General features: G+C 51.5%; 1 protein-coding gene across 1 annotated transcript in view; it reads left to right on the forward strand.

The window, feature by feature from the left end:
- Positions 1 to 690: 690 nt before the first annotated feature.
- C8H10orf71 (chromosome 8 C10orf71 homolog) overlaps positions 691 to 15,597 on the forward strand; it is a 28,307-nt gene continuing 13,400 nt past the window's right edge. The window contains exon 1 of the mRNA XM_003809032.5: positions 691 to 754. The gene's annotated coding sequence lies outside the window, so the exon portion shown is untranslated. The remainder of the gene's footprint in view (positions 755 to 15,597) is intronic.

Raw genomic sequence — 15,597 nt, forward strand, 5'->3', positions numbered from 1 at the left:
CTGCGGGCAGTTTGGGGAGCAGGTGACCCCAGCCTGAGACAGAAAGCAGCCATTGGGAAGACAGGCATGAGCCCACCTCAGGGTTGAAGGGAGGCCAGCCCTTCCCAGAGGTGGAGAGGAGAGCCTGGCAGAACGGGACTTGTCCACTGGTGCTTGGACTTTGCAAACAACTGGGCTTGCTGTAGCCAAGCTCGCCAAGTGGACACTTACCTTGCCTCTTCCCCGATTATTTCATATCCTTCTGTAACTCTCACCCTGAGACCCAGCCTGGCCTTCCCCTAGCTGCATATTATTCTGCTCCAAAAGCACAGCAGAGGACGGCTCCTTACTCGAGGAATGCGGGCGGCGGTCGTCCAGAGCCGATGATGAAACGGGCTATTTCTGCCCCGGGACATCAGCAGGGCTCCGGGCTCTGGCTCCAAGGCACACACTCTCCTGTTTTTAATGTTTCCCTAAACAAATGTTTTCCTTCCCACCTCGGGATATTTTTACTTGACTCTAGGTGCTGGAATAGCTTTAGCAATCATTCTGGATTGAAGTTGGAATCGTGGTTAGGGTCCGGCTAAGCGGCAAGCAATTTCTCACTCCCCAAGTGATCTGTTACTCGTGGCTGATTTGGAAGTAAAAATAGCAGCTGAGGCTGTTTGTTTAATCTGACTGTTACTTGACACCACGCGGGTGTTGCAGTGCGGACTGTTTGCCTCTTCCCCACCAAGAACACCATTTGGTTTCCCCCGGCTGGGTCTCTATTTAGGTAAGCTTCGCGGACTTCCCGTGTCTGGCCGGCTTCTGGTCACTGATCTTCCTCAGGTGGGTAGGTTTGTGAGCTAGAGGAGGCTTGGGTCCTGAATCCACTCTCCTATCACCTTTGGGCGGCCTGGATAAAGAGGAAAGAAGTCTTGGCTGCTGGGCAGAGCCGGGGTTCTCTCCCATTCCCGAGGAGGCCTGAGCAGCTGGACACGCAGAGAGCGGAAGGTACAGCCCAGACGCTTGTCTGGCTCCTTAGCGTGGGCAGGGAGGCTCAAGCTCATGGCGGAAGGGATGTTCCCCCTGGGCCGATGCTGTGCTGGGGAAGTAGTTCGGTGCCAGGGTGCTGTGCAGGGTGGTATGTGTGTGCTGGGAGCCCATTGGTGTTGGGGCTGAGGTTCTTGGTGTGCTGGATGGGCCTCGGGGACCACGTACCCGGAACCGTGTACATGTGTGACTTTGTCCTTAGGTGTCATCTGTCAGGGATCTCTGCTCCCACATGGCTGAGTGAGTGAACAGATGTGCCCAGGCCACTGTGCTGTCAAATGGGGGGCACCCCATGGTCCCAGGTTTTCAGCATTCAGGGCTGAGGGAGGCTGGCTTTCTTAGCTCCCCCAGCGCTGGGCCAGGCAGGGTCACACCAGCTGTAACAAAGAGAAAAACTGGTGACTGAGACGTTCTGGCCTGTGGGCTCTGCGAGCATGTGTGTCCCCAAAACAAAGCCCGCCACAGGCTGCCTGTTCTTACACACCCTGGGAGGGCCCCCACCAGACTCCCACAGGGTATGCTTGACTGAGTCTAAAATTACCTCTTTTATTTTCTGGTGGAGAAGAATTGAACATTGAGAACGGCAGTGGTCAATGTGTGTGGAAAGCTAGATAGCCTTAAGAAGAATCATTGTGTAGGCCTTTCGGATAGCTCCATAAGTATAGGAACCTGGGGAGCAGATTAAACAGATGTGTGTAGTAAATGAGGTCCTGTTTTCCAGCATTTGAGTTCCTTTTGCAGTAGTGGCTGGTAACTCTGGTCTGTGGTCTGAGCACCTGGTTTTGTAAATAAAGTTTTATTGGCACACAGCCACGCTCATTCATTTGCATATTATCTAAGGCTGCTTCTACACTGTATCAGCAGAGACCATATGGCCTGCAAAATTGAAAACGCTTACAATGTGGCCCTTTACAGAAAAAGTTTGCTGACCACTGTGTTACAAGAACACATCTTGAGATGGGTCAATTTAATACAAAAAAAAAAAAAAAAAAAAAAAAAAAAGCAGTGAAAGTTCTTGCTGTTAGAATAGTTTGTAAGCCAGACCCTTCAGGACCAGTGGCTGGCTGGCTCCTGAGCCTCCTGCACCTTCCAGGGCCCACTTTTTAGGCCTGGCTGATACAGGAAATGTCCAGTTTGCTGTCACGGTGCTGGGAGGGTTAGTTTAGCAGTAGAATCACCAGACACACAGCGTGTCCATGTGGCCTGGGCCGAGCAGGGCAGATTGTGCTTATCGGGGTGATTTATAAATAGCCTTCCCCGGGTGACCCAAGTCCAACACACATCTGCCCCTGGGTCTCTGGGAACAAGTTTGTCTGCTCTTGGATGACCAGAAGCTCACTGGGAAGGGAACAACTGTGTGCGGTGGGTAAGAAGGGGGCTGGTAGAATGCTGTGTCCTGGAGCAGAGGGGCTTAGGTCTCCTGGAACCTGGGGAGAGAAAGCTGTTGAGAGTAGACAGGAAGGCCAGAGATGGCCTTGCATCCTCCCACCTTGATTTCTTTTTGCCAGGACAGAAGTAAGTGTCTTTCTCTTTTCCTGACCCTAAGGAAGCCCTGGAGACCCTTACTGAAGAGGGGAGGACTCATGTCTTGAAATAGCCCTATTCCTCCAGTCTCTGCCAGAAATCTCAAGAACCCAAGCCTGCTGGTGGCACCAGGACTGGGCCGTCTTCCTCATTGGCTCTTGGGATTTTACTCCATATGCCCTGGGTTACTGGAGGGAAGCAAATGGCTTCGAGAGAAGGCCATGCTACAGGGGCACACAGGGCTGCTGCTCCCCAACAGGGCCCATCAAGGCTGGAGTGGATTTTGGTTTTATTTCCATTTGAGAGTTTAAACCTCATTTCACAAAATCCAGCCAGTCCATAGTCTTTATCTCAATCATATGCTTCATTTAGTTAATTGGAAAAATCTCAGACACCCCTTCGTTTCTACTTGGTTTCCAAGGGTTGCATGGCATGAGTTAGTGGATGGGACAGAGCGGGAAGGACAAGGGATCAGTGGAGGCCTATCAAGACCCAAACATGGAGCATGTAGAGCACATGCTGATGTTCAGATGTGTCACCCCCAATTTAAGTCATTGGTATCACTCTGGAACATTCCCTGGAAGGGGCTGCCTGTGGGAAGAATACAGTGTGATTAATCCACAGCCTCCTAAAGTCAAGGGGAGGCAAGAGCAGAACTCAGCTGACCTGGGTTCTCAGGGGAAAGACTGAAGCCAGCTCAGTGCAAAGTGCATTCCCTTCTGAGCCCAGGTCAGACAGCCTGGGGAAAGTCCGACAGAAAGAAAATCCCAACAACCAATCAACCATGAATAGCTTCCTCTCCAGACTTAGGGACCTCCCTGTCTTAGATGAAGGGGAAAGGGACGTTCTTCTGGGCCATGACACATGGCAGATGGGCAGGCCTTCCTTGCATCCTCCATTCTCTGCTTGGCCAATCCCAGGGGCTCCTTTGGCCCACACCACTCTGGGCTGTCTTCCCTTGCCTCAGTTAGTCCCTTCTTTCACTACTAACCCCCTTCCCAGTTGGGCTTGAGCTGCTGAGGGCCTGCAAGAATGGCTGGAGGGAAGGATTTCATCTGGGATATCTCCCACCTCAAAGCCTTCACCTGAAGCTTGAGGAGGGCAGGGGGAAGGGGAGGCTCTCCAATTTGCTTGGGAAGCCTCTGAAGGAGTTTCTGAGGCTCTCTCCCTACTCCCCACTGTGTCAGGAGGTTGGTTCCAGATCTGGCACCACTGAGCCTGCCTGTGAGGGCCAGGTCATGCCAGGTCACATTGGAGCTGCCCCTTGGCTTGCCCTGTCCCGGGTTGCCAGGCCACAGTAGCACCACCAGCTCATCCTCTCACCTGGCTGTGTCTGCCACCCTCAGAGGCAGATCAGCCGAAGACTGCAGAGGTCAAGGGGTGAGAGCTCAGGCCCCCTGGGATACAACCACTAGATGCAAGCCATTTCTTGCCCTCAGTTTGCCCACCATTTCCCCTGTGGAAATCATTGGCTGCAGACCTCCCGTGTGCAAAGTTTTGGAGTATCTGGTCTCATTCTCAACCATCCAGCACGGTAGGTCTTGTGAGCCCCCTCACGGAGGCAGGCGCCGAGGCTTGAAGAGGTTAAGTAACTTGCCCAAAGATGCACAGTGAATGAGGGGCTTGTGATCTGAATGCAACTCCCATGTCTTGTACTCACTGCCTCCTGATACCCAGAGCTCCCAATAGATTCTCTAGAAAGGAGGCTATCCCATCACTAGAATCAAAACCTCCCTTAGGAAAGCTGAGTATGCCTAGAGAGGTGCACAGGCTTCACCCCAGCTCCTCAGGACTTTGGGAAGTTGCCCAGGGTGCTGCAGGGATTCCACACTGCGCTTGGAAGCCTATGGCTCGGAAGGGGCAACAGGACAGGCAAATCTGGGTTCATAGGTCAGCCCTGACACTTCTCAGCAAGCCCCCTGGACCTCAGCTTTCTCCTCTGTAAAATGGGAATAATAACAGCTCCCACATTAGTCCTGTAAGCATTAACTGAGCAAATGTATGAAAAGTTCCCAGCACGTGGTAGAAATACAAGAACTGCTCTCCTCACTCCACTGTCCTATTTAGAGATTTTTTTCTTCCCACTTAAACTCCAGCTTGGGCCTATACCTTCCAGAGTCACCAAGGAGAAAGTCCTGTGCCTCAGAGTTCAGCTGGTTCATGCTCACAACTCAGTGGGAGAGCAGCTGGCACCATACAGGACTGACCCCAACCCCATAGTGACCACACATGGTGACCACCTCCCCTCTTGTGCGGAAGAGGTCATGGATCTGAGCACCTTCAGCACATGGGGTGGGGGGGAGGTCAAGCCTGAGTGGGAAAATGATATTCCCACCTCTGAACCAGGCTCAGGACAAGGGCAGACATGGCACAAACCACAGCCACTGACAAGCATCAGACCCGAGTGGCCCAAGAGACTATGACTTGTTAGTACATCCTCCCTGAAGCAGGGGCAACCTCCCATCACTCAAGACCCAGATCAGCTTTCTCCAGGTGCGGTCTCAGGGCCAGCAGATCTCCTGAGTCCTGAGCGGGATCAAGCACTGTTAAGCCAGCCCCCAGGGCATTCTGAAAAGCGTGAGGATGCTTCCTTAAGAAGGGAAAGGGGGGCAAGGGGCTGGCACTGTTCTCAGACACAACAGGAGATGCTCCAAGGAGCCAAGTTTTTCACATCAACACAGCCATAGGTTGAAATAAACATGGTTGTTAAAGGAGCATCTTTCAGCTTTAAATTTGAAAAGGAGAACCAGGCTGGCCACATCTGAATGGCTTTCCTTGCCATGAGGAGTTCCATGAAGCAGTTGGGTGCTGGTCAGCTCCTTACACTGCACTGCAGGAGCCTGTTCTCCCCTTTCCTTCCCCTGGCTGAGCCGCCTCACCCCTGCTGTGCTGGTTGGAGAAAGGACAGCAGTCATCTACCAGCTACTTTCCAGCCTCCAGCAGAGACAGGAGAAGGCCAGGCACAGCTTCAGACCTATGTGGGAGGCTTAGGAATTCCCAGGGGTGCTCTGTGTGCGGTCCCCTTCTCCTTATCCCAGATGCACACAGCTTTGTGGCTTCCAGGCCAGGGAAGATGACCTCTGCAGGAGAGCCAGGTCCTACAGATGCCTCCTCTAGCTTTACTAAAGCAAATGCTCCCTGGCGGGACCAGGTGCAGAGAGAGATAACTGAGAATTTGCTAGGAGAGGGGTTGCTACCCACTCCTCGCCCTGCACAAACCTGTGGCAGATAGAAGACCATCTCATCTCTTGACTCTCTGCATTCTGGAGAGACCTGGCCCTGAATCCTGGCTCTGTTGCTCTCTGGCTGTGTGACCTTAAGTGAGTTCCTTAACCTCTCTGACCTTCAATTTCTCCACCTAAAATTCCTTTTCCGTCAGCCCTATTCAATTTGCCAGTTGTTGCGCCCACTGAGTGAGGCCATAGATACAGAGTGAGGGACAGGTCGCAGGAGCACCATCAACAGGATGGGTGCCTGGGACTGCCAGGGGGCTAACATTTGGTGACAGCTCTTCCAGCTCTGCTTCTCTGCCTGTGTCACGCAACCTCATGGCACCAGTTTACATATGGAGAACCTGGTCTATAGACGATGCGATGGACTCTGTAGAAACCCTGCCCTCCCGTAGTTCTCAGGAGTCCTGCCTGAACCTCCTCTCTCTGCCAAGGCTGGCACCCTCCAGGGCTGCTTTCAGGGGGTTCCCCTCCCCTTAGTGCCTGGCTCCCTTCCCAGGGGCTGGAGAAAGGATGGTTTCTGAGGGGATACCCCCATCCCAGCAAAAACAAATGTCTCTTCCTCCAGGAGCCCTCAAGTGGGCTTCTGTCTAGACAAGGCTCTCCAAGGTGGAATCTGGTCATAGGTTACAGTTGTCCCTTCACCACCCACTTCCTGATCCATAAGGGGTTTCCACAAGCATCAAGCTGCTGGGTCTGCCTTTCCATTTGCCCCAAGGTCACCAAAGTGAGACTGAGGCTCACACAAGTTAAGTGGCAAGTCCTAAAGCTGTCTGATTCTGAAGCTCTTAACTGGAGAGTTATGTGCCCCAGTAAGTAAGGGCCAGGGCAGGGTTTCAAGTTCTTTGCACCCCATGCTATGGAATCCCAGGTGTCATGGGGTATGGGGAATAGAAGGACATCTTATGGCCATAGGTCTCAAGATGAGCTCTAAGGAGACCTGTGGGTAAGAACCAGGAGCATGGAGGCTGCAAGGTAGCCAGGGGCAGGTGGGTCCCCAAAGGCACAGTGTGGTGCTGAGCAGAGACTTTTAACCTGTAGCTGGCATTCTAGAAGCTGCTAGAGGAGGCTCTCTAGAGACAGGTGAAAGGGACCAAGTGGTCCCTTTCTCTGGCAGCCCTAGGTTCCAGCCCCACACCACCAGGTATTAAATTCTGTGCTACACACGTTTCTCCTCTGTAAAGAACAAGAGTAACTCCTGTGTAATGAGGCTGTTGTGAATACTAATTAAATAATAAATATTAATAATACTAGGTTATAAAGTACCTTTATACCAGGTGCTCATTACCCACTCAGTGGATAAGAGAAATTTCTCTCACCTACTCATTCACTCACTTGTTTAGCAAATAAAAGGCCCCATGCTAGGCATAGGCACTGTGTGGAGACTGGAAACATAAGCTAGAGCAGTAAGGCAAGGCCCAGCCCATGAACCTGCCACCAGGGGGTGGGGTCTCCTCCCCTCCCCAAGTGAATCTGATCAGTCACTGTGTTTGGGCCTTGGGTCTCCAATTCTCCATCCAGATGAAAATCTAGCATTACCAGAAACAGGGCACCCGTAAGTTGGGCATAATTAGGGATGCCTAAAATTTCTGGTCTCAGAGAGTTTTTTTTAAATCACTATAGATCATAAGTCATTACTGAGTCCTGAAATCACTAAGTTGTGAAGAGGTTTTTTAAATGAACGAATAGATTAGATTAGGATGGAGCAGTACATATAAGAAGGGTAAGCTTTGCTTTGTCTGGTTTTCCATGATACATATGTCTCCAAGCATGTTCTGTGCCATGATGTAAATGCATTTCTTACTACATGTAGAGGAGAAACCTCTGCTCTGTGGAGACACGGAGAGGAGGATGTGTATGCCATTCACTCGCTCCCTGTCGACCTGGCAGGTGAGGCACGGGGCTGCAATGGTCAGGGCTTTCTGAACCTCCTTCTAGTCCAGGCGTCCTCCCTGCTGTGGTGGGGATCCAGGACCTGGTGGTTTGGCTGACTCCAGCATCGAGAGACTCTCAAGCAGTGCCTGCCACAGGGACCGATTCCATGAAAATTCCTGTGTCCAGCACGGGGAGCAACCTTGGGAGTGGGCAGTCCCAGGGGCGGGCACAGCCGGGCTGATTTTTATTATCCCTTTTTTCCAGGTGTAGCAGTTAAGTGACACCCATGACAACAGCACTTTAGAGCTGGGTCTCCGCTCTTCGCACTGCTGGTACTGCCTATTTGATGACTCTCATGTCAGGTCCTGCCATTTCCAGAATCCAGGGCAAGATGTTCCTAGGAAATGTGGAGGGGAAGAGCAAGTGAATACATGAATGAGTGAAGGCAGGAAGAGCCTGGTGCTGGGCTAGTGCTCCCTCCCTGATTCTCTAACAGCAGTTCTCAGCCAGGGGTGATTTTGGCCAGAGACTTGGGCAGTGCCAGTGATGTGGGGACTTAGAAAGTCTATTGGGAGCACCTGTACCAGGTGCATGGCGTGGGGTCCACTTACTTGCAGATGAGAAAGGCTCTCACATGCCATGTCCCTCAAGCACGGTTGTACTCAGCAACCATGGCTAAAGGGCACAGAGCAGCACGAGGACCTGTGCCCAGATCCCAGGGGGACCCACCATTCACATGGCCCCAGAGCTCCTGAAGGAGCCATGTGTCCCTTCTCCAGCAGCTGGCCTGGCAGTGGGGGTGGCCCTGCAGTTTGGGTTGGGTGCAACAAGGAGGTGCAAGGGTAGGAAGGATGAGCAGCAGAACCATGGCTGTCAGGCTGACCCTGCTTTCTCCCAAAATCTCTGCCTCTCAGGCAACTCCCCTCCTGGGCAGTGGAGCAGGACTGGCACTCACCCAACCCTGGGAGAGGAAGACAGGGTGAACAGAGTTGTTTGGGATCACATGCTCTCCCTTCCAGATCTTTCCTGCTCCTACTTTTACCTGTGATGCCAGCATGGCTGCTCCTATAAAGCACCTCTGAGCTCACAAGGAGACGCCAAGGGCACCTCTGAGCTCGCCAGGAGAAGCCAAGGGCACCTCTGAGCTCACGAGGAGAAGCCAAGGGCTCTTTGCTTAGGGAGCATCTGGCTGCTGAGGCTGGGCCCCTTGAGGTCTGCAGAGAACACCTGAGAGAGTGTCGTGGAGCAGCTGGCAGTGCCAGGCCTGAGCTCCTTCCTAGTGGAAGGGACTGTCCAGAGATGGTGTCTGGCTGAGTCCAGCCCATCTGGCCACCAGGAGTTCCAAGGAGTGATCCTCCATAATGCTCCACCTCCAGAAGCGGTCAGAAACTGTGCAAAGAGGTGCTGCTGACAGCTCGCAGGTTAGCCTTTGTGGAGTGAGACTCTACCCAAGTTTAAGCAGTGCGAGCTCCAGAGCCTGCTGGGATGCAGAGGTGCACCAGAGCCCCCTGCACCCTGCAAGGCCCACTGAGCACACCTCGTCCCAACTCTGCCTGGGATATCAGGGAGGCAGCAAGAAATTAGCCAGTGCTACAAATCCAGTGCTTTTTGCCCCAGAGAGCTGGTTATTAAACATCGCTTGGCCTGCCCTGGTCATCAGGGAACAGGAACCAGGAGGGGACAGGTTTGTGGGAGACTGCTTGAACCCAGCCCCATTCTCCTCCTCTCTTCTTTTCTCCTGTGACTTCTCATTTCTCCTGCCATAAGGGTCCCTCCCTGGGTCTGTGATGCCAGGTATTGGTCACCCTCATGTCCTGGGTTAGACCAAGCCCGGCCTTCCCTGTGCCTTGTTCCCTGGCCTCAACTGTAGGCACAGCCCTGGGTCTGAGCAGCACTTGGAAGCTTCTGCGGAATGACCCATCCAGACATGGCAGACTGGCTACCCAGGCCAGAAGTCAGCTTCAGGCTGGGCTGAGCTCACAGAGAAAGCATCACTCCTCCAGTGTCTCCCCAGAGGGCAGCAGCCCCTGGTACCCCCTGCTCACATCCAGTTCTGTGGGTTTGACAAGCCCAGGCAAGGTGGTTTCTTCAACCACAACCCCTGGGGCATCCTGGACTTCTACCTGCTACAAGATTTAGAGGCTCCTGCACATGTAATATGGTTGTAGAAGATTCAGACTCCCACCAGGCCAACACTGCCATCATGGCACCCAACCACATCATGTTCCTGGAGCTGGCCAAAGCCAAACTTGTTCTCTCCCAGGGCACAGTGGCCTCAGAGTCAGTTTGAGAGCCTTTGGCTTTCCCAGTCTATAACCTGAGTTTGGGTCCAGTCAAGCCAGGCCAGGCTGCAGGCTGACACCCCTCTCCCATGTGCCAAATATCAGGCTAGTGGAGCCAAAATGGCCAGATTGGATGCACAATGACCCTTATGCATATCAAATCTCTGCTTTACACACATAAGAGGCACTGCCCAGTGGAAGCCAATCTAAGGCAATCAGAGGTAATTGTGCTTTTACAAAGCAGTAACTTCCCAGGATCCATCCAGTTACGTGAGGAGAGGGCCCGGGTCAGCCCTGCACATGGCTATATCTCCAGCACCAAAACTGGTGACATGAAGCAGGTGTTCAATAAGTAGTTGTTGAATGGATCAATACATAAATAAGCTTCAAGTCATGCTTACAAGATCTTACGCTTTCTTCTAGGAGTCTAAATGAACTTATAATTTCTGATTTCCAAAAGTAAAAGGGGTTACAAAGACACAGCGAGCCCCACATGGGAGACACTGAGGAGGCATCAACCTGGGGCCAGAGAGCAGGGCACAGAGGCCGAGGACTGGGTGAGGCCCTGCTCAGCACTCCCAGGCCTTAAGCAAGGGACCAGCGATTGACCTAGCCAGTCACAGCTCAGTTTCATCAGCTGTAAGATGATGAGGGGAGCCTATCATGCCAAGTGTTATCAAGGAATAAGTGAGCACGGGCAGGTGCAGGGGTCGACCTGCTGCTTCACAGACACTCAACACGTGTCTGCTGCCCTCACCTGAAGGACTTCAACTGAGGAAGTAAATTTTGCCATTTCACTGTTGGCTGCTATGGGCTGAATGTGTGTGCTCCAAAATTCACTGAGATTACCCCAGTGGAATGGTATTAGGAGATGGGGCCTATGGGAAGTAATTAGGTCATGAGGGTGGATCCCCTGTGATAGGATCAGTGCCCTTATAAGAAGAGACACAAAAGGGCTTGCTAATACATGTGCACACTCACTGTCTCTCTCTCTGCTGTATGAGAATACAACAAGCAAGTGTCCATTTACAATCCAGGAAGACGGCCCTCACCAGAAACCAGGTCTGCCAGTGCCTTGATCTTGGACTTTCCAGCCTCCAGAACTGTGAGGAGTAAATGTCGATTTTAAGCCTCCTAGCCTATGATATTTTAGTTCAAGCTAAGACATTCTCCTCATAAAGCATAGACCATAGACAAGGACATTCCCCTCTAAAGCAAGAGGGCTGTTAGAATTGCACAGAGAGGTCGAGAGCTTGGCCCAAAACTGACCAGCAAGGCACCCTGTGGCGTGGGGTGGTGGAGGCTGTGTGTGCTGTGCATCTGTGGATGGAGGACCATCTGTGAGCAGGGCTCCAGGCTGTGCATAGACAGGGAGGAGTTGTCACACTTCACTCCACTGAACTGCTCGTCAGACATGCCTGAGTCGATGGCTCAGAAAACCAACCCAGAAAGAAGAGCAAGAGGAATCAATTCCAATTTGTTAGAGCCTTCTGGGTGTGATAAAGCCAACCCCTGCCATCTCCACTGTCTTCCTGTTTCCCCTTCTCTAAGAAGTGAAAGCACCATTCAATTAAGGTAATTAAATTCACCCGAAGATCTTGGGCTCAAAAACCACACTACCGGCAAGTGGTCAAACCCAGCAACAAAGCAAACCCCAATGGCTTCCTGTGGAAAGATGGGCAGGGATGAGGAGGAAAATGGAACATATCTTCAGCAGCTCACGGGTGCACCTTGGGCCTGCAGGGGAGCCCCCAGCTCTGCAGAGCCCAGCTGCCTGAGCCTCCCGCAGCACCAGAGCCCTCCCCAAACAGGAAGGACTCATGTTTACAGGCTCAATCAAAAGTTTCACTTCTGTGGATGTCTGGGAGAACTCAGCTGAGAAGATCCTTAGTACATGACGTGAAAGTGAAATGAAACCCTCGTTTTCTCCCCCAGAGACACCAATTCTCCCATGAACTCCAGCCCATGAGCCATAAGCGGGGCTGGCAACACCTCCCAGGACACGCCTAAGGAAGTCTGAATCCACAGGCCAGAGGTTCAGGGTTTCCTCCTGGAGAAAGAAGAAGGTGGTAAGGTGGTGAGCCCAGGCTGACTCATCCCCAGTTCTTCCCTGTCTTTACATGCTGTGTGGCACTGAGCAACATCCTGCACCTCTCTGTGCCTTTGTTTCTCAACCTAGGAGATGGTGACAAGGCCACTCAACCTGCCTCAGAGGAGTCATGAGAATCAAACAAGATCACGGATGCTGAAATGTGTCATGAACTACAGGGTGATGCATACACATGAGCTGTGACTGTCACTGTGTCATCCCAGTATTGACTCACTGCATTGGCTTCCTCTGACTGTGATCCACTTTGAGTGCTAAAAGTTGGTGAGACCCTCAGGTAGCCAGATGATGATGATGATGAAGAAGAAGAAGAAGAAGAGGAGGAGGAAGTCGTCGTCCAGTGGAATTTGAATTTCAGATAGTGAATAATTTTGTTAGTATGAGTGTATCCCACATATTGCGTGGGATACACTTACACTAAAAAAGTATTTATTGTTTATTTGAAATTCACATTTCACTCAATGTCCTGTATTTTTAATTTGCTCAATCTAGTAGCCCGACCATGCCAGACCACCAACTGTTCCCTCTGTGCAGTGTCCCCAGGACCACCAAGACCCGGCCCCAAGCCCACTCTGTCACTCACCAGCTGTGAGACATGGAATATCTGGGTCCTCCCTCTGAGGGCACTTTGTCTCTCCTCATGGGTGATTGTGGTCCCTGAGTTGGGACCTCCAGCGTCACCCAGTGGGGCTCTGGTCCTGTGGACCTGACAAGCTCCTCAGTTATGTGGGGGACACCTGCAATAGGGCTTGGCATGTAGGAGTTGTGAGTCTTCTCCCCTACACTTCCCATCCTTACAACCTAGGACACATGAGGGTCTGGGATAGATCAGCGGAAGTTGGACTGCATGACCTTCTCAGGCCTGGGTTGGCTGCCAGCCAGGAGCCCAGAGGAAGACAAGGGCAACATGGACCTCTGTCCCTTTGCACACTGCAGTAAGCCTCTGTCATCACATCCCAGGGTCCAAGAAGTACACTCAACAACCAGAGCTGAAAACATTTCCCAGTGAGCAGGGTGCACCAGGCACCCTGTAGGTAAAAGATGAACCAAGCCAGGGACCTCACACCAAGGATCTCAAAGTCTAGTGGGAGAGATAGATTCACCGCAGTGCAGGAAGAATAAAGCAATGTAAGTGATAAAAAGGGAAGAAAAGATTCTACGAGGAACAGAACAGAGGAGGAAGTTGTCAGCAGTTGTGGCTGAGGACAGATGAGACATTCCAGGAAGAGGGACTACTACTTGAGGGATCTAGTCCAGGACACATGGGTCCTGCCCTTCCCTGGCACAGGGCACCACAGGCCTGGAGGAAGGAGGGTGTGGGAGCAGGCAGAGCTCCCCTGCCAAGAGGGACTCGAGGGTCTGCATAGGCATTTGTAAAGGATTAGGAGGGGGAGAGAATTGTATCCGCAAAAAGCAGCACATCCCAGTCAATAATAACAGCATCATGAGGCATGGCATGGAAAAAAAGCATCATGTGAGAAAACATTTTGGAAGAGTTAGAATTTAGCAATGACTGTGCAAAGGGTATTTCGGTACTTATCTCAAGGAAAAGCTGATTCATGGGGATACATGTTCAGATTGAGTTTGTTTGATGTAGTCTGATTCAAAAAGATGACCCTACAATAAGGAGAAGAAAATACACATCCTTGAGTGTAATTCTCAGGGCTCCAAGGCTACAGGGCACTACCAGTTCACCCATGCACATATTCACAGTGGGCATGGCAGACCCTTCGCTCTTCTCCAGGGGCTCAAATGGAGAGTCCATTTTAAAATTCCTGCCCAGGGATCCTGTTTCCCCTAGTGTGCTCTGGTGTTTTGCAGAACCTTCTCTATCTGATGCAAGTTTGGCCTGGGTCAGTGGAGGAAGTGCTGGAGGTCTGCAGAACATGGCGCTGTTGAGTCCTGCACAATTGCCTGGAGGCAGAGGGCAAAGCCAGCATTTCATCCACTGACCCTATAATTTAGATAACGCATCACTTAATGACCATTCACACTGTGGCTGTAAACAGAGCCCCAGGTAATGTACTCAACAAAAGTTTGCTGGACGCTGGCCCTCCAGAAGGCATCAAAGCCACTCCCCAACTTAGAGCACTGAGAGCAGTGTGAGAGACCAACTGGGAAATGGTGAAGTCACGATGAAGTCTCTTTTCATCTCCCCCTGATAGAAACGCAATCCAGACATACACAGTACATGCCACGCTGCTGAGGGACAACTTCCCTGGAGCCAGCTTGTCAACAGTCTCTAAGAACAATCCCGTCCACCTGCTTCCATCTCTTACCATGAGGGGAATTTTACGTATTTGAGGGGTTTTGAATCAAAAAGTAAATAAAATCCACTTGGATTCAAATTCACTAATATGAAATTTGTGATAATTCTGTGATTATAGGATTATAATTGACTGTCAATAAAATAAGTTCTGCTAAGCCTGTCAAAAGTGTGAGTAATATCATGACAGGTGGAAGGGTTTTCTCATTTATTTAACAGATATTGCTTGCACTGTGCACTATGCTGCATGAAAAAGAAACAGACATGGACCCCGCCACCAATAAACACTCAGGCTAGCAGGAGGGACAAACATTTAACAACAAATCGCCCAGTTAAATGCTTAATTATAATTATGGTAAGTGCTGCAAAATGATGGGTATAGCCCATGATAAAGGGATGTAACGGGCAGCCTTGGAATAGCCTGAAGAAGCTGCATCATCAAAGGGACATGTGAACTGGGCTCTGAAGCACATGTTGGAGTTAACCCAGTAATGATGAAAGGATGGAAGTAAAAAAGTCCAGGCAGAGGGAACACCATGAGCAGAGGCCCTGAGGCAGGAAGTAGGGTGGCATGAAGCTGGACAAGGACCAGGTTGGTTGGAAAGCCAAGCATGAGGGGAAAGATGGAGCAAGGTGTGTTTGGAAAGAGAGGATCTGTGTTAAGGAGATTGATCTTCATTCCTTAAAACTGGAAAGCCATCGAGAGAGTCTAAGCAAAATGTTGATATGAACAAGTTTGAGTGTTGAAAGCAGCCTCTTGGTGCAGGGCAGGAATGGGCTGCTGCAGTGGCCCAAGGATTTGAGAGAGCAGCTTGGTCCACACAGTGACTGTGGAGATGGAGACTGGTGTGTAAGGAAGAGACCTTCAGAGATGAAACTCATGGGAACTAGGAAATGGATGTCAAAGGGAAAGGCACTGGGAGGAGGAGGAGGAGGAAGTCGAAGGTGACGTCAGGTTTCTGAGGTCCCCAGGGAGAAAGCTGGCTTGCAGAAGGCTCATGGACTCTGCTTTAAACATGTGGGTTGGAAGGGCTGTGAGACAGGGGCACCGAGTTGCCTGGTGGGTGGGCGGAGGCGTGGACTGCAGCCAGGCAAATGGCCTGGCCTGGATGCTGCCTCAGTGTGTGGATGTTTGCGGGGACCATGGTGTGGGGACAATCGCCTGCGTGGTGACTGTAGAGTGAGAAGAGAAGAGGCTCCAGGGCTGGGAGCAGAGGAAATCCAGCAGTCAAGGAGAGGAAGAGACTAAACATCCAGACAGGGAGGGGAGAAGGAAAGGTCAAAGTGAAAGAGTATCTT

The sequence above is a fragment of the Pan paniscus genome, chromosome 8 (assembly GCF_029289425.2).
Source record: "Pan paniscus chromosome 8, NHGRI_mPanPan1-v2.0_pri, whole genome shotgun sequence".
NCBI classification, from domain to species: Eukaryota; Metazoa; Chordata; class Mammalia; order Primates; family Hominidae; genus Pan; species Pan paniscus.